At 38.8% G+C, this 20,015-nt stretch overlaps 1 protein-coding gene and 1 long non-coding RNA gene across 5 annotated transcripts in view; both read right to left on the reverse strand.

Moving 5' to 3' along the window:
- The window catches only part of nlgn2a (neuroligin 2a), a 245,369-nt gene that overhangs the window by 24,021 nt on the left and 201,333 nt on the right, over positions 1–20,015 (reverse strand). The gene's annotated exons all lie outside the window — the stretch shown is intronic.
- Positions 6,404–10,619, reverse strand: LOC114157763 (uncharacterized). The gene is made up of 3 exons (XR_003598260.1): positions 10,448–10,619; positions 10,340–10,347; positions 6,404–6,419 (listed from the first exon to the last, which is right to left on the reverse strand). It is a non-coding gene; the product is annotated as an uncharacterized LOC114157763 (long non-coding RNA).

Genomic DNA, 20,015 nt, shown 5'->3' on the forward strand with positions numbered 1-20,015 from the left:
AATTTTGGCCCAGTTGGCAAGAAGTTTGGACACCCCTGGTTTAAAGTGTCAGGTTCTCAGTTATGATTGCATGACTGGCCCATTTCAGCGGCATAACTCCAGTTTACAGCAACCCAGTCCAGTGAGCTCCTTTATTTTCTAAGAATGAACGCTAAGCTTTGGACAAGACCTTATAGATTTTAGGTAATTTTGAGAAGGACCGTTATTCTGACTGTTATCTACTGTTTTTTCACTGGTTATAATGCATTTGTCCATCAGCACCCTGACTCTTCCAAGATACTTTAATGATATGAGTGATAACATAACAATAACATATTTTTACATTTAAATTGGATTTAACAATTATTTAGTCACTGAACTTTACTCAACAAGTTAACTTACCTCTTATCTAATTAAAATAATTAAAACATACATACTTATTCTCTTTTTATTGACTTATTATCTGTCATTTTCCTGTTTAATTGATATTTACTAATTTGTCTGCCTGCTAATTGCTAACTTGGTGATTAATCTAGATTTTTAGTGTCCATCCATCCAAAACTCCTGTTTTGCTGCTCAGCAGGTTGAGCCACTGTAATGGGGAAACTCACTGTTATTTTCCAAATTACCTCCAAACCTTGTGAACTCTCTAACTGTGATGTCAGTGTGACGGTTTAAACATGACACGTTTTAGCGGAGACTCAGATTGAGCCAATTACGCTTTGTTTTGTAAGATGGTGGCCCATAAATCTGAAACAAGTTAACAGACTCTGCCCATTAGCAAATAAAAAAAAGAAGCCTTTGCACTTTCACATTTCCAAATCAATAATACGTGTGCAGGAAGAGTCGCCGAATCAATACGAACACAGATGGCATGAAAATAATACCCTGAAATGGTTCCACAAGGCGGATCAGATCAGATCAGATCCGCTTTGATCTGATCAAACACAAAAACTGACATTGCTAAGAAAATTGGAGAGCGGAGATTCATCTACAAGTTGTTCCAAAAACTTGCATTATTCAGGGAGAGAAAATGTTCATTTGGTTCATAGAAAGAGAAAAACTGTGATGTTGTCTGGAATACAAAATAAGCCCATTAATCCACTTAATTTTCACATGAAGGCTTGCAGCTCGTGATGCATGAACATCGCCAGCAGCCGGAGCCATCAGTCACCCGGGACGAGCCGAGTCGCTGCGCAGACAGAGCCTGTCATGTTCCTCAGATCTGACTGATGCGCCAAGGCCAGAAATCACAGATCAGCCTGAGCAGAAGCAGCTTCACGCATTTCTACACATTAACAGTTTTACAATCTCCTGTAATCCTGAGGCTCCTCATGAAAGACGTGTCGTCGTTTTTCTTTTGTTAACTAGATTCTCTGACTCGTTTTCACTGTGAGCAGATCCATGACATCATGAAGCTGCTCAGGATGTTTAGCTGAACCGTCAGAGGCTGTTTTATCAACTGTTACACTAACATGTTGTGCAGCACTGGAATAATTACCCTGCTCCATTTTTCACAGTCATGAATTCACAAAATGAGCCACTACAGCATCAAAAATGACGTTTTAATGGAGACTTTGTTGGTTTTATTAGTCAAATGTTTGATAAGCTTTCAAAAAAGTTCAAACTTTTTACTTTCAATGAATTTATCACATTTGTATTTTATAATTACAGAGGCTGTTTTTATACATAAAAAGCAGATGTATTTACTTCCTTTCAAATTTCTATATATTTTATCTGCTTATTTATTTACTTAATTTATACCTAATTTAATTGAACATATTTACTTTTATTTAACATCTACTTATACTCTTAACTTACTGACATACTAAGTTACTTAATTACATAGTTACATAATTGCTGTAGTAACATTTTTGGTTATATTTGATATTAACTTATATGTCGAAGTGCTGACATACTTTATTATGTACTAATGTACTTATTAGCGTCTGCTGTCAAGCGGGCGCTGTACCGGTCCGTCGTGGTGAAGAGAGAGCTGAGCCAAAAAGCGAAGCTCTCGATTTACCGGTCGATCTACGTTCCCACCCTCATCTATGGTCATGAGCTTTGGGTCATGACCGAAAGAACGAGATCGCGGATACAAGCGGCCGAAATGGGTTTTCTCCGTAGGGTGGCTGGGCTCTCCCTTAGAGATAGGGTGAGAAGCTCAGTCATCCGGGAGGGACTCAGAGTAGAGCCGCTGCTCCTTCACATCGAGAGGAGCCAGTTGAGGTGGCTTGGGCATCTGGTCAGGATGCCTCCTGGACGCCTCCCTGGTGAGGTGTTCCGGGCACGTCCCGCCGGGAGGAGGCCCCGGGGAAGACCCAGGACACGCTGGAGGGACTATGTCTCTCGGCTGGCCTGGGAACGCCTCGGGATTCCCCCGGAAGAGCTTGAAGAAGTGGCCGGGGAAAGGGAAGTCTGGGCCTCCCTTCTGAAGTTGCTACCCCCGCGACCCGACCTCGGATAAGCGGAAGAAGATGGATGGATGGATGGTACTTATTCATTACATAATTACCTGTTTATTTGTCTATTTATCTGTAGTAAAGCCCAAAATTATTCATACGCTTGCAGATTTTGTATAAAGTGGCATTTTAACTTAATCAAAATGTTTCTTATGACTAGAAGTAATATTAATTTTATAAGAAATGGAATAAGAAAATAAGAAATATAAGATAATAAGAAATGTTGGACACAATAAAAACAAAAAATAACATTTTACCCATTAGTACCACTTTGTATGTTTTCTTACTATTTATTAAGAGTTTCCTGCCTTATTTGATATTGTAAAACAACTTCTTGGTTTAATTAAAATCATTTAAGCTTAAGAATCGGCTGTAGATGGCAGCTTGATTACAAGCAACGATCTGGTCTGAAGTGTGAAAACATCAAATCTGAGTGGATCCCTCATATTCAGTATAACCACCAGAACTGCTCTTACTCTGCTGGTGCCAATGATGCGCGAAGCTTCAGCTTATGTTCTCTTGAAACTTTCATTATTTGAGTCATTTTAAATCAACACAAACCCAGCTAACCGAGTCGTGAAGTCTTTTGGTTTAGCAGACCAGAAAAGACCTAAATTAACAAATGCACTTGTGGATTCCACTCAGCTCCGCTCCAGGTCTCCACAATTATTTACACTTCAGCACAGAGCAAAAGGGGATTAAATCTAACCCTTACAAAGTCACATTTTGGCTGATCCATTTATATATTTTTTTTTGACTTCACATTAAGTAAGGCCAACAAAGACTGGCAGTGACGTTGCTTCTTGCTGGACCAGCAGATGGATGAAGATTGTAAATAATCATAATCCTTCCTGCTGGCAGGGAAGCCACTCGACTTCAGATGTGTCCTCTACGAACCGGTTATTTCCTCAAGCGAGGATGCTCGTTTCATCCGGAGTTGGGCCAAGTTTTGTTCAAAACGCGGAAAGAAAAACAAACCTCTTCTTTTTTTTCCCTCGCTTCCTCACAACCTTGCCTGCTTTCTTCCTCCCAAGAAAAAGAAAACATCTGTCTTCAAGGCGAGCCACGGTCTATCACCTACCCACAGCATGCGCCTATTAGACTTATCTTAGCCAGAGTTGCTCCTAATTTGGCAGCCTGAGAGCAATGGGTAGAGTGTTTTGAAAATTATCAGAGCAAGGCCAGCTCTGCATTTGGCAGGCAGAAGGGCAGCGCCACCAGTGTCTGCCGGCCAGGTTGATTAATAAGCAGCAGCGAAGTGGCTGTGCTAACAGACCGGCCGGCCTGGAAGCGTCCAGGGCTGTAAATGAATGACACATTAACTCGGAGTTACACAGAAAATGTGTTGACGCTTTCCCCGCTCGTCTCCTCACGCTCACACACAAACACACGCCGGCCCGCCTCCTCTCTGTCAACTATTTCAGCTGTTAGATATTTGAATGACAGCTGCTTAACTGTACGCAGACATGACAGAGGAGGGAGGGGTCCGCCACGCATGGAAAAAAATAAATAAATAAACGCAGACAGGAGACAGGAGTGAAGTAAATTATGCTGGTAAATGTGTAATTTAATGACATTGGTTTCGTTTATCTGCTCTTTGCTTACATGAGACGGTTCTGGCAGCAACCGGAGCGATGTCAGATAAAAATAATGCATCACTTTTTACAGCTTTTATGATGAATCTCTCCAGCATTATGCCGATGATATTATGTCTAATGCCACCGCATTAGACATTTAGTCACTTATTTCACTTCAAACTGATACTAATCAATGTAAAACATTAACCCTTTCATGCAGGAATTATGATCCTTTATGTCAGGATTTTTTTCCAGTGTTTTTGATTTTCTCAAGGCATAAAAAAGATGAAAAAAAAATTTTTTTTTGGATTTTTCCCCCAGGTGATCAGTTGTAATTTTATCCAAAAACAAAGTTGGTATTTGGAAAATACATCGGTAGTATTTATTCTTTTGGGGTTACTTAATGTCATCTGCAAGAGTTTCTACAACAGAAGGAGGTTCTGGATATTCTTGAGTTACTTTTTCATCTGTCTGCCATATTGGATTTAACAAAACATTTCTTGCACTTGCAGTGGATGGCTAGTAGTTGGCAGTGTATTGTATGATGCACTTGTGTCCACTTGAGTGGCCTCTGTGCATTTATAACATAAAAACCACAAGAAACAAAAGAAAATGGTTTTTAGAAAGCTGTCCACTGCAGTGTTGTTTAAGACCTAAAGAAAAACTCTCCTCGCTCAGCTCTTCTAGTTCTTTTATTTCTGGATCTGCTCTGTTTCCTCAAACTCCCAGTTGGTCATGTCAGATGATGGCTTGTGCTGATCCAGGTTCTGGTTCTGCTGGAGGTTTCTTCCTGGTAAAGGGGAGTTTTTCCTCTCCCATGTCACTACATGCTTGGTCAGTATGAGGGATCAATGTAAAGTCAACAACTCAACACAAACGATTGTCCTCCGTCGTCCAGGAAGAGTGAATGCTGTAAATCATGACTCCATGCAACCTGCTGAGTTTCTTTAAATAGAAATTTATGAAACTAATTAAATTATGAAGTGAGCGTATGTGTGATTTAATTAAATCAACTGTAAAGTGCTTCAGGATGGCATTTATTGTGAAATGACACCATATATAAACTGAATGCACAAAGTATTTTAATTAAATCTGAGTTGGTTTAAATATCTTTGCATTTTAATTGATGGAAATCTTTTGATCATTAAAAAGCAACCTCAAATAAAAACCTTTCCTTTAATAGAAACAGATTCAGTTTTTGCTTTTTGTGGTTAAACTGTAAAAACAACTTGTTACTGATACCTTCTTACCTCAAAACCTTAAACTGCAGGAAGAATCACAGAAGGTTATTCCTGTTTTTAATTCCTTATTTCTAGCCTTCGTTTGATATTCGTTGGTAATTTGCTGAATACATTATATTGGATATGACTTTTTAAACATTGTTTCCTTCTAGCTTGTTTGTTTAACCAAATCCCCACTGAAAACGAGGCACTGTGCTAGAGAGATCTACCTGTATGAATAATCAAAGTAAAATGCATAAATTAACCAACTGCGGCCCGTCTTCTTTGTTTTGTTTTGGAGCAGTAGGCGCTTCCCTGCTGAGCCGCCAACGTTGCATCGATGCAGGATTCGTTTTCCTGCTGCATAGATTCCTTTGGACTGATTTCCATTTCAACTTACCCTCCAGATCCATCGCCGTTGTTCTGGGATCGATTTGCACTTTTGAACCGAGGCGCATTCACTTTTAGGAAATGGATCATGTTGTCTTTCTGAACAACATGATCCCAGTTCGACACATAGACGCTGTTAGGAATATATTTGTGTTGCTGAAACAAAATGCAGAATATGAACCTTTTCTAAGGTCCAGGTAGTTTATTTTATTTTATTTTATTTTTAAACAATGCAAAACGGGCTGCACAGTGGCGCAGTAGGTAGCACTGTTGCCTTGCAGCAAGAAGGTCCTGGGTTCGATTCCCGGCCGGGGTCTTTCTGCATGGAGTTTGCATGTTCTCCCTGTGCATGCGTGGGTTCTCTCCGGGTACTCCGGCTTCCTCCCACAGTCCAAAAACATGACTGTCAGGTCAATTGGTTTCTCTAAATTCTCCCTAGGTGTGAGTGTGTGTGTGCATGGTTGTTTGTCCTGTATGTCTCTGTGTTGCCCTGCGACAGACTGGCGACCTGTCCAGGGTGTACCCCGCCTCTCGCCCGGAACGTAGCTGGAGATGGGCACCAGCAACCCTCCCGACCCCATTAGGGACAAGGGTGAACAGAAAATGGATGGATGGATGGACAATGCAAAACTTTTACTTATAGATTTACACTAGAGGTTTAAATGATAAAAGAATAAAATTATAGGAAAGTCATTTCCACAGCAGAAGAAAAAGCAAACTGTGTTCAAGAATTTCAAAATTGAAATTCAAAAATTCTTTTAAGGATTTAAGAGAAAATTATGTTTTAACTCATCAATTCAAAATTCTTCAAATAGTTATTGGAGATGGTGTCGGCATCAGCAACAGTCCATTCATCTATCAAAGCAAGTTCAGGGTAATTGCTGGTCTTTGCAAGTTTAAGACTTTTTAAGACTTTTTAATGCCAACTTGAATCACATTTAAACCTGGAAAAACCGTAACTATAAGGAATGATTGGCTCATATGGACTGGCAACACTGAGAACAGTGAGAAAAACAAATAATGTCCAGAAATCTGGGTGAAGTGATGAACTCTGACCCGAATCTTCAGAGCCACATAAAGACGGTTACAAAGTCGACCTTTTATCACCTGGAGAACATTTCCAGGATTAGAGAACTAATAATCTAAAGAAACTTATCCAAGTGTTTATCTTTAGTCGCATTGATTATTGCAGCAGTGTCTCCCCCAGCTGCAGCTGATCCAAAATGCTGCTGCTGGTGTTATGACTAAAACCAGGAAGTTGGAGCACATCAATCCAGTTTTAAAGTCCCTACACTGGCTCCCTGTAGCTCAGAGAAAACACTTTAAATGTTGCTGTTAATCTATAAGTCACTGAACGGTTTAGCATCACAACACAATAAAAATCTACTGTTGTCATAGCAACCTTCCAGACCTCTCAGGTTTTCTGGTTCTGCTCTGCATCCCCAGAACCAGAACCAAACATGGAGAAGCAGCACTGAGCTTCCACAAATCTGGAACAAACTTCAAGAAAACTGCAAAACAGCTGAAACACTGAATTCCCTTAAAAATCAAGACTAAAAACCCTCGTGGTTAGAGTTGCTTTTGAAATAAATTAATGATGGCACCTGACTAAATGTTTCAATTGTTCACTGTGTGTTCAATGGCTTTGTATTGTTGAGTTTTTATGATGTGAAGCACTTTGAAATGTTTGTTGCTGAAATGTACTGTACAAATAAAATGGATCCATGACAGACACAAAAAAAAGCAAACTAGCAATATATTAGCAGCTAATTAACGATCATCTTAAGTCACAAAACACACTGAAGACGTCTGCAAGTAAAAAAAAAAAAAACATAAGATATTGATTAGTCCTCCACGACAAAAGATCAACTTACGTTTATTTTAAAATAATGAATTTAAGACATTTTAAGGCCTTAATTTTAGATGCATCAGTTTAAGGTTTTTAAGGACTCTTCAAGGATGCGCCGACCCCCTTTGGTTCTGTGACGTATCCACACCACCTAACCTCTAATCTAACCTCCACCAAGGAGACAGAGCTCCTCATCCTGTCACCGACGCTCCTCATCCTGTCACCGATGCTCCTCATCCTGTCACCGACGCTCCTCACCCTGTCACCGACGCTCCTCATCCTGTCACCGACGCTCCTCATCCTGTCACCGACGCTCCTCATCCTGTCACCGACGCTCCTCATCCTGTCACTGATGCTCCCACCACCTTACAGTGGAAACTCATCTCAGCTGCTTGTATCTGGGATCTCGTTCTTCCAGCCTGTATCCAACCGTCATGATCATTGTTGAGGGTTGATACATAAACGGAGCTTTTCCTTTCAGCTCGGCTCTTTCTCTGCAGCAGACCAGAGCGCGGCTTCATTTCTGTGGATAAAGGCCTAATCCCTCCATTCATCTCTCGCTCCAGTCTACCATCACCTGTGAACAAGTCATCAAGTTCCTTAAACTGCTCCACGTTTTGGCCGCCTCCTTTTATAACCCGCAAAATCCGTAAAGATTTTCTCAGTTAATTTCTAAAGGAGAAACATTTTGTGACTCAGTAATAAGCCTGACACAATAAATCAACTAATTGCATGATAAATTAAAACGAGCTCAAAAACTTTACATTTTTTTCTACCAAAAACTGGATGACAAAAGACTCCAGTCTGGTGTTTTGGTCTCAACTAATCTCTGTTTTAATGAACAATTCCTAATTAATTTTATTTGTTGTTTCTGTTCTTTTTGTTCATTTTTGATATTTAAAATGTCTTCCAGTTTTGTGTTCGTTAGAATTTAAAGTTCATTGAGCTTTGAGAACATGTTTTTGCATTATTATGCCATTACTATTATATAACTTGAAAACAGCCACAAAATAACCATTTTGTCCTCCAGAAGAATTTGTTATTGTGACAAGCCTACTAATTATTTCATTTACTTATCTGAGTGGAGCAGACAATGCTCTCCTGTCACATCCCTTCTAATATTTGATCCAGTTCTGCTCACCCACTGATGCTCGAGGTTTTTTGGATTTCTCACCTCCCACTGACACGGTCCTCTGTGTGCGGCCATGTTTGTGAATCGGTGGCAGCATTAGCATAAGCTACAGGTGTAAACAGTGGTGAGTCTGTGTTGAAGCATTTGCTCGGAGACTAAAAGGGAGAACGCTGCGGGTAGGTGGGTTCAGCGGCAGCAGGGGGGCGAAAACACACACAAGCGCACCCTGATGTGAAATAATGCTTCACACACACACATCTTCGTATGTTTTTTTTTTTTTGTCATTTGTGTTTGGGCCGATGAAACCTGATTCGGTTTGCTCAGTCCATCCCCTGACCTTGAGTGGACGCCGCAGTGAGTGTTTGACATTAGCTACCTTGCCTGCACCAGCGAAGCCACATCAACTTATCCTCGTGTGTTGTCAAGCACACGGTTGCCTGGAAACTGGCCACAGGTAGAGCATCGTCGGGGAGGAAGACGAGGATGACTACGTGGCCCTTCGGCCTTTTCCCTGCTTCTCCCAGCCTTTCTGTGTCGTCCGTGTCTTCAGGAGCCTCATACGTCTCAGAGTCATTTATATCAGAGGCTCAGATGTTTTTCTGTAAGCGTGTCTGCCACCTCGTCCATCAGCTAGCTGCTGGGGACTCCGTTACTGTCGAGGAAATGAGGTATGAATACGCTGCTTTTCATGGGTTTCAATTTAAATTAGCAGAGTAAAAGCCTTGCAGTTAATGGATGGAAAACTAAAATCTCAACAGGTTTTCAACGAGACTTTTCAACCTTTTCTAAGACGGCACGCCATGTTCTTAAACAATTCAAACGTATCTGAAATAGGGGTTTTATCGACCTACTGGGCTCTTTCAATACGCTTTATTTAATAGCTGACACATTTATGGAGAGCTTCAGTAAAAGTTTTTAAAAGTAAATTAATCTCCTACTGACCTTGTAAAAATATCTAACCTTTAATTTGAGTGTAAGTGTTATGTGGTGCTTTCACCAAATCGCCTGCTGCAAAGTTTGTTCTAGATGTCAAAAGAGTGAAACTCATCAAATTTCATCAAAAGCAAAAAGTTATGGTAATTTGTTTTGTAAATAAATTGTACAGCAAGCAGAAAAGCTGGTTACAAATAAACCACTGAGTTGATTCGGCTGGAGAAAAAAGTTTGTTGATTTATGTTTAATAAATGCAAAACAATCTGAGTTTACCCAAACTGAGGCACTTTTGAAGCCTGAGGAACGCTGCGTTAAGATTCAAGCAGTTTTAGGATTTTCCAGCACCTGTATGAACCCGGAGACTTAAAAACCTTTTTTTTTCTCCTTTCACCGGTTTAGGCAGCACTTTTTATCTCTCTTCCTTTCTGTTTCTGCTCTCTTTTTTTATTCATCGTCTTAGCTTCTTTTTTCTCCTCTCTCTTTCAAACACCAGCACAATCCTCTCCAACTCGTTTCATGCTCTACTTCCTCTCTTCTCTCCACTTTCAAAGCCCAGATAGTCTGTGACTGCTGCGCTTTGTAGGAAAACAGCTCAAACTGTATCCAGCTCCAAGATCAGAACACAACTAAATCAGATCGGTGTAAAAAGAAATAGTTGCTGCCTGTAGTTCCTGGGTTTGTTTGGAGCGTTTCTGCTCCTCATCCTCCACTGGTTTCTGCTGTAACTGATTTATGCAAAACTTTCAATTAAATCTTCTGGGATTACAGATAAATGAATCCAAATAGAGTAAAACAAACATTTCTTCCTTCCTGTTTATGTTTTTCTCAGCATCTCACAGATTTTTGCTCCTTATACCTCGGCTGAGTTTTTGCACTTTGTCACATCTTTTATACATACATACGCATATAAAACTCTGGAAAAAAATTAAGAGCCCACTGCACTGAATCCCAATGAAAACCTCATAGTTATTCCATCAAATATTGATTTCTGAACTCTTCCTGAGTTAAAACGTTAGTATTGTTGTTTCTAAATGAATGTGAACTTGTTTTCTTTGCATTATTTGAGGTCTGAAAGCTCTGCATCTTTTTTGTTATTTTGACCATTTCTCATTTTCTGCAAATAAATACTAAATTTTTTATTGGAATTTCGGAGACATGTTGTCAGTAGTTAATGTTCATTTTACTCGAACATAAACCTATAAAAAGTAAAATCAGACAAACTGATCATTTTAAGAGGTTTCTTAATTTTTTCAGAGCTTTATATATTTTATTAAAACCACCGGTCCAGACAGGAAAAAGTCAGAGAGACAGAGAGAAGGAAGAACAAAACTGAGACCAGAATCCTATTTAGTTCCTGTATGCAATATAACAAACTCCAGTTAGTAGAAATAATTTATAAACTTTATTAATTGATTCATCGTATGTCTATATTTACCTGCCGCTCATTAATAATTTATTGATTTCTTGTTGTTATTGTCGTTATTATGACATGATTGTTGTTTTTAATTGCTCCACAAACTGGTAATGTCTTTCAGATCTCTAGCATTGCTTACACACACTCACACACACCGTTAATATTTATTCATTAATACACAGTATTTTCCTTTTTTCTGGGGGGTTTTTCCACTAATGTAATGTACCGCACCATGCATCTTGTACTCTGATGTATAATAAATTTCTATGCTATTAAAAAAGAAAAGAAAAGTAGGGGAAGCACATTTAGAAAAGCAAAAGAGAGGCAGAAAGTGATGCTGAGGTGAAAAGGACAGAGTGAATACGAATCACAGACATTAACCAGCAGGCTTGGAGCTGTTGATGTTTGTGCTTTTGGTCAGCGCAGAGACGGAGACTCGGCCGCTCCCTGAGGCTGGAAGTCAATCTACGCTCCTCCTTCACCCACCAAGATGGATGGCCGGCAGTGTCGGCTAATCACGTGCTCCACTGGCCAGGACACAAACACCTGAGGCCAGTGGAGGCATGTGCCTGTCACATCAGCTCTGCAGAACATCCCTGAGGATACCTGGGAAACATTCTGCAGAGCAAAACCATTTACCCCCTGGTTCTGGAGCTCATTGTGCAGCCAAATCCATGACTCTGTGAGGGCAATAATGAACAACAAATGCTGTCTTTGACACAAGTAATGGAAGCTGCATCGCAAGATGCTTTACTTAGACCCGTAACTAAGGCCACTGTGAGGCTTTACAGGCTGTGCAGTTATTTTTTCAGCTGTAAAGCCTCCACAAAATTTCACAAATTGAAATTACAAAAATAAATCTGTTTAATAGAAACACGCCACTGAAATTACATGTCTAAAAACATGAGTTTGAAAAAACTCATGTTTTTAGATGAAAAGTTGTTGTGTTGTGGATTTTCTCCTGCAGAATTTGTGTCTGAAGAATCTGAATAAATTTGTGTAAGATGGCTTTGCATTATTTACTGAATGTTTTGAAATCGAAGAGGAAACTCATGGTGAAGAAGTTCACCGCTAGAGAACTTAGCCAGATCTTTTTACTACAGTGACAGAGACATTTATCAGAGGTTCTTTAATATCTGGGGGAATTCGCAGGAAGTTTTTTTTAACTATAATTCATTGTTGTACTATGACAGCATAAATACATATAAATTGTGACTATATAAGTGTAATTTCAGCTGTATGGAGCCAGATATTTATTTAAAGTGTTTGTACATTTAGAGTCTATTAAGTTAGCAAACGGAGCATCGTTCCTTATTGTATTAATACTGATGCAGCTGTTTTTCACTGAGTCAAAGTAAAGCTGCTGTTATCACAGTGACAGGAGAGACAGACTCTGTTTCTAAGACGATTTAACAAACATCAGATTCCCTTCAGATATGAGGTCCAGCCAAACTGATTACATTGAGTTTTAAATGTATTTTTCTGATACGTTCTCTGAGACGTTTCTGTATCTTGTCTGTAGAGCATGAAAGTCATAAATCTCAGCCAAAGGCAGTTAGTCTTTTCTGCAGAAACTCCTGTACTGCCTAAAGTGGATTATTGCAGCACCAGATGTTCTCCTTAAGTACGTCGCCAAGAGACACATTTGCATGATTGTCTAGTGATTGGTTTGGAAATTTTGAAATTAGCAGCGGCCTTCCACTTTATCATTTTTGACCTATCAGCTGACAGCCTTAATGGACTTTTAAAGTACAAGAGCTTTAAAAAGCAGGAGAAAAAATTATTTTAATTCTCTTTTGACAAAAGTTTAGACAAGAGGACTAAAGAGGAAATAAAAGTCTTTAGGTCTGTATTATGATCCTCACTTTTAACTGCTACTTGATGCACATTGCAACCAACAGCAGGGCGTTGACTTACCCAGAGGGAAATTCAAGTTTCTTCTTCAGGTTTAGTCCCACTGAGCTGCAGGTGTAAAGGCTCAACCAGCAGGTTGCCAGTGAGTTTTCTCCAAGGATCTGGCAACAAAGTCTGTAATCTGGGTGATATTTACTTGTTATTGTGTTTTTCTTTCTTCCAGATGTTCAAATCGATCTTAGTCTCGCCCCACTCTCACCTAAAGCCAATACGCAATGGCAGAATCTAACAGCAGCCAATCAACAAATCATACAGGAACTCAAACCACTTCAGGTTCAAAATCCTTGAATTTCACTAAGGTGTTTTCAAGGCTTGAAAAGGATTTTGTTTCTGCATAAAGTCCTTAAAAGTGCTTGATATTCAAACTGTTTTTTCATAAAGTGCAATCTAATGCTTGATTAAAAGTCTACATTTGGAAAACATTATTTACATTTGAAATCAGATATTTTCCTACACCTAATAAAAATATATGTTTTTTCTCACTGTCTGATGTTAAATCAGACTAAACGTTTGTAGACAAAATTACCAAATTATCTTACATGTTTACCCCTAGTGGAGTCGCCAGGGATACAAATAATTTCTATTTGTTAAATTAAAAACCAAAAAAATAGTGAGCACATTTTTTTATCTTATTTTAGAATATTTGTTTATCCTAAAGATTCAATCTCTGTAATTGAAATAAAAGGTTGTCTTACATTTTATACATTAAACAATGTAAATAAAATTGGATGATTTTATTTACAAATCTATTTTATTACCTACTATACATAAACAAATCTCGTTTCTCAACATTTTCCCCAACAAAGTTAATAAAATTGGAGGATTATTTTGCTGAATTAGTGTTTTGTTGAGAGCAGAAGTTGTGCCTCTTTTAAAACTACTAGATTACGTCGTCTCATCTCGGTCGAGTCTGATATTTTGTGCATTTCTCTGCAGAGATTCATTCCATATGAATCTCCGCAGCCTGAAACAGGAACTCCAGAAGAATTAAATTTTCAGACAAATGTGCCCGCGGTTCCACAAACACTCTTCAAACTCAAACTCTTATCTTTTCCTCTCGCAATCTCAGAAAAATATTAGGCTTATAAGTGATTTATCAGAGCAGAGTGCTTTCAGGAGAAGCTCATCCACTTCACCCTTCCCTACTTGTTCATCTTCCTCTCATCCATGTCCATCCGTCCCTTATTTCAGCCTGCCAGAACTTGAAGTTATTAGTCTGCTAATTGCCTCTCAGAAACCCTAATTTACCCCCAGAATCCAATAGCTCTCTGATTGTAATGGGAAAATTATGATAGGCCGAATTAAAGAGAGAATATGGGCCTGGATGTTGTGAGGAAAAAGTGAGGGGCAGAAAATATGTAAGGAAAAATACTTGATGGTGAAGGAAACAGATCAGAGTTAGCTTTATCTTTGATTCACTGCTATGCATATGTTACACATTACTGAAGAAACAGCGGATACGTCCTGGAGAGGGAATGCAAGCAGATTGATTGAGGTTATCTAATCACAACTTGTAATTAAAGAGAATTTATTCACTCAAAGTTGTTAAAAGTGGCCATTGGCATGGTTTATTCTCACTTAGACACAACCTGCAGAGACACTAACACACACCCAACATGCTTTATCTGATCGTTTCGGGTTCAACGCGGCCACACACACACACCTGAAGGTATGGATTTCACATGAAGTAATACAAATTTGTTATCAGACAATTATTCAAATCATGGCGTGTGTGTTTATGTGAGAGAGAGAGAGATTGCAGAAATGATAGCAACAGAGTGTGTTTCGACGACGATGACGACGACGGGCACAGAGGGGGGAAGATTACGACTCGTAATGGCCGCTCAGAGGAAATCAATCACGTTCTAATGACAGTGTCCGTGTTCGGAAAGTCGAATGGCAGAAATTAGAGGTGAGGGTGCGGCTGGGGAGTGTGTAATGAAAAAGTCTGCCAGGGAGACATTGTATTTATGTCTTCAGCGGTGATTCATGTGAAGTCTGACGTCATTAGGAACTATAAACACAATCAGTTCACACACACCCGACTCGCAATCTGCACATTGATCTCACTCGCTCCAAAGTGTGAACAGCAGGTGCTACTTCAAGCTCCATCGCTTCTCTTCTCCTCTCCCTCCTTCCCCCACACCTCGCTCTCATGGCCTCTATCACTCGACTCCCGCCTTCCCTGTCTTGAGATAAGCCAATCTTGAGCACATCTTGACCGCACTGGAAGGGAAAAAACACAAGAAGCCGGCGTGGAGGTGCTGCCAAAAGCAGGGTGGGCAGTCAGGCGGAGGAAGGATGGAAGCGAGACAAAAATGAGATAACAATGGGGAGGTGTGAGTACAGAGTGGGTAATTTCAGGGGGTGGGTGGAAATACTGGGTACTCCTCTTGACAAAAGGCTGTGTGTTCTCATTGTTCTGTTGGCAGGACTACCACGGCGTCTGTGGAAGGACTGATAAGACGACTCCATTAAATAATAACCTTTTTTTGACCAGAACTGTAGGTGGTGCGAGGGGTCTTTACCTCTTTGTGAATGACAGAGGGAAAATGCTATCCTAATAGCCCTGGCTCTTTCAGGAAGTTTGCACCAATATAGTGAGTGTTTACGTTTCCATTAGCACGCAGGAAGGATTAGGTGTTGTGTGGATGGCATGTTGGAGCTGATAACATGTCTTGACTGGCATGTTCTGTTGGATTAGAGTGCATTAAACCTGTTCAGATAACCACCGCCACAGTCCTGCGAGGCTTCGATAGCGATAGCGCAACACACTTGTACTGAAACGGGCTAAAATTTCCAGCACATCTCATTGAGTGGTGGATTACATATTTATTTTCTGTGTTGGAAGTCGTTTCAGGGCTGTAGCACTTATTAAAGGTGTGATCCTGCAGCTGGAGAGGTCAGGTGGTTATGCAGCATCAGGCTGTTAAATTTGGCCCACACCACGATGGATTTCAGCTGCAGATAAACACATTGATGGAGAGGCTAATGATGCCGCGGCCATCTGCTGCCGATGTAGCAACATCCTTTAATATTCCGCTTTAATCCACAGCAGGTTGGGATGAAATGCTTCCTGTGTTGAGGCCAAACATTGGGATGAAGAGCGATCGCTTGGTGCGTAATGGGGAAACCTTGGTGGTGTTTTGATGAAATTGCACAATGGAAGTTGGAAATGGTGGAACGATCAAGTCTAGAAAACTGCGGTTTTCTAGTTAGGAAAACTCCTAACTACAGGAGTTAGGAGGTTAAAAACCCAAACATCTTATTCAGAGTTTGATAGTAACTGGCTGCATTTACTTGAGTAACATTTTGGAATATTTTACTTCTAGGAGTACTTTTACTGCATTGTACTTTTTGAAGTATTGCTACTGTTATTCGAGTCAAATTTCTGGATTTTCTACCCACTGAATGAAGAACAAACATGTTTTAACCAAAACTTCACCAGACACAGACACACACCTGCAGTTTTTGCTAAAGTTTCATAAGTTTCATATTGAAAGAAATTATTTTTGGAAAAATATTTATTTTGTAATTCATTTTGGTCATTTTCATTTATTTTGGTCCTTAAAATACCCAAATGTTCCTATAAATGTATATTTTGGTCTGTCTGATGATGTAATTTTTAAATAATAAATGATTGATGTTTTGATCAATTGCTCAGGATATGAGTAGACTTTTTATCAAATGCTTATAAAAATCTTATTTGTGTAACATTTTTACTTTTACTTGAGTAAAACTATGTTGAAGTAGTGCTACTCTTACTTGGGTACAGTTTTTGGGTTCTCTGACCTTAGTACACGTTGCTACAGAGCAACAAAATCCTCCTGAAACAACAATGATTTTACTCTTGACTCCACCAATTTAAAAAAAAATAAATTAATAAAATTCTCTCATTTTCATGAATGCGTGTTCGGCCTTTATCAGGTGAAATGTGCAAATATTTTGGGATTTTTATGAAGAAAAACATAATTCAGGTATTTGAAAATTATTAAGTTACAGTCAATTTCCTTGGCAACAACCCGATCATGCATCAGTTCAACCCATTGATGCGAAGGATGACTCAAAAATGTGTTGGAATTTGCATTAGTAAAGGAATTTTCTTTAGAGGATAGGGCACCAAAATTGTCTCCCGCCCAGAGGCCCACTTCCTTTTAAATCCGGCCCTGATTGTATAAACTAGTTTGTCCCTTGTTGTAAAAAAAAAAAAAGAAAAATATTTCCAAACACTTCAGCCAGGTTGAGAGAAGTGTCAGAATAGCTCCATCAGAGCGTAAGAAGAGTTCAAAACAGAATAAGTTCAATGCTAATTACAAAGTAAACAATGAAGATTAACTTCTCAACAAGCTGCTGTGAGAAGTGACGTCTGTTTATCTAAAACTTGTGAAACAGCAGAAAAGTCTATTTTGCACACATAGCTTATAAGCATAGCTAAAATGAAGACCTAAATTTAGACAATAATGAGACTTAAATGCATAAATACCAGATTTCATAATCAATAACCCCAGTTTTGCAGGACAACATCAAGATGAAGACTTTGTAAGGCAGCTTGACAAATACACAGGGTTTCTTTGTGATTGGTAGTAAAAGTGTCTCCAAGAGGAAGTTGGGTTCCTGACCATTCTTAGGTCAGATTATTTGTTATTTTAAAAACTGATGTCGTTTTAATACGACCAACCAGGCAGAGAGCATGTCGACCAGAAAACCCGTGGAGTCAACACAGCTTCCTGTCTGCGGACGAGTTGTGGCTTTATCAACCTCAGCAGGGTCATGAGGAGGTCAGGAGTGTGCATCAGCAGATGTGTGCGACTGTATTTTCCACGGTCGATAAATCTCTGAACCACATAGCGGAGAGTTTTACATTTAATCTTTAGCATAATTTTATGGACCCGTCTTAAATGTTTCCATTTTTTGCTCCTTTCAGAGGAGGAAATAGATTTGAGGAAAAGCTTTTAACGTTTTAACCTACAACATTTATCCCACGGTGATGTCACTGCACAAGAACTATGAATTTCTTTTAGTGCTTGAACTCCTGCCTTGGAATATGCAACATCTGCAGTTGGTGTAAAACGTATCTATATTTTTAATTTAACAAGATTTATCTTTTCTTTTATCATCGTTGCTGTTTCAGTTGGCCAAGAATTAATAGAAACACCTGAACAGGAATACATAACATAAAGTGTAGCTGATTTATTTGTATATGTTTTGTTTATTTTTACAAATTCAATCTGGTGTGGATGGATAAATGGATCAAAATCTGAGATACTAAAATCTGCATAAATATGGACCTTGAACAGGTTAGAATAAGTCTATGGTCTGTACAAAACATGTTCATTACATTTTTAGCACAAAATCATTCTTAGATAATTAGATTTTAGTCTGGTCAAGTTCTGCTTTGGGGCCTCTTGTCACTTTAAATCCAAATAAGCTGCTGGCCATAAACCCCAATTCAATGCACGTCAAAATGGCTGCATACGGATGCACACTTATACAACTGTACATCTTTGAAAAGCAGAAGTAGAGCCTCCTGCACAACCAAAAAGAATGCAGCAAGTGTTTTCTGGATGATAAGTCAACAACAAAACTCTTATGTTTTCCAGCAGCCATTGTACAACGCATACTGCAGTAAAACCAGCTGACTAAGCCTACTGGGTAGAAACAGCTCATTTTCCAGATGCTAAAACCTTATTGCCCAGAAATGGCTGGGTGGTGTTTTTAATGAGTTGTTTTTAGAATCACTAGAGATCCAAACAACAACGTACAATAAGTGAATTTTGCATCATAGGTTCCCTTTAAGGCATAATTTCAGGACATGTCCCTTCTAAAGTGAAACTTTATGAAGCTCATCATCATTTCCTCCTTTTTCAAACTTGTTAATCAGCATGATAACAGAAGCAGAGATGCTCAAACGACTGCTGAAAAGAATTTTAATTTAAAGACTCAGAGAGTGACATCAGGTTTTCATCTGTGCAAGGAAGTCGAAGTGAGAAAAATAACTAAAAACAAAAAACATAAGAAAGATGAGAAAGGTAGTTCTTTTATGTTTAGTTCAAGTCCACTGCTTTCTTTGTCTATTGATTTTATATCAATAATTCTTATTTTGTATGTATTATAGAAAAATATATAGGGAACGGGGAAAATATGCAGCATAAGAAAAACCAACTGACAACCACAGAAATAACAAAAAACGGCAAGAGTTTACTTTGATTAATATTAATTGGAACATAATTCATTTAGTCTCTAATCCAAGGTTTCATTACTTCCCTTTATTATTCCGCTGCAACGCAATGTTTCTTATTTGTCTAGCGCTTTAATCATACAAAGTACTTTAAATTGGCTTGTTGCTGAAATGTGCTATACAAATAAATAAATACTGTCTATCCTGAATTTACTACACAGATAAAACTGCAGCTACATTCAGTTTTGCTGCTGCAGTGTTGGTGCTTACAGTCCACATCAACCCGTCTTTGGACGGATCATGTCGGCCCTTCTGAGGATCGGCAAGCTCTCCAAAATTACAATGTTGACTTGCATGCAGCCATCTGGGGGAGAAACACTCACTTAACACCAGATCTTCTCATGCTGACAGCTGAATTGCTGATTCTGGCACAAAAAAACCAAAATCTTTCTTTAGTTAACGCTTTTTAGAAGCATCAATTTAAAATCCTCTGACCAAAACTTTTAGAGTTTCATAGGGAAAAATCCAGATAGGAAACAAAATCTCCTGCTGTTTGTTTTAATATTAATTGTCAGAGTTGGGTGGTAACTAGTTACATTTACTTTAGTAACTTTTTTTAAAATTACTTTTAGGAGTATTATTACTACTCTGTACTTTTAACTTTTGTTATGAAGTATTTCTACTCTTACTTGAGTAAAATATCTGGATTTTCTTCTCACTGCTTGAAGAAAAAACATGTTTTAATAAAAAACTTCATCAGAAACAGACGCAGAGCTTAGAAATAGAAATAAATTGTTTGCCTGATTTTGAGAGTTTTTTGTTACTTACATGAATTACATTAAAGTAGTAAATTTTTGTGTTTTTTACTCACCTCTGTTAATTTTTATAGTCATAAATCGTTCACTGCAATATTTAAAGCTGCGTTCACAATCAATGTTTTCAAATTAATCTATAAATACTTCCT

This window comes from Xiphophorus couchianus, chromosome 14 (genome assembly GCF_001444195.1).
Source record: "Xiphophorus couchianus chromosome 14, X_couchianus-1.0, whole genome shotgun sequence".
Classification (NCBI taxonomy): domain Eukaryota; kingdom Metazoa; phylum Chordata; class Actinopteri; order Cyprinodontiformes; family Poeciliidae; genus Xiphophorus; species Xiphophorus couchianus.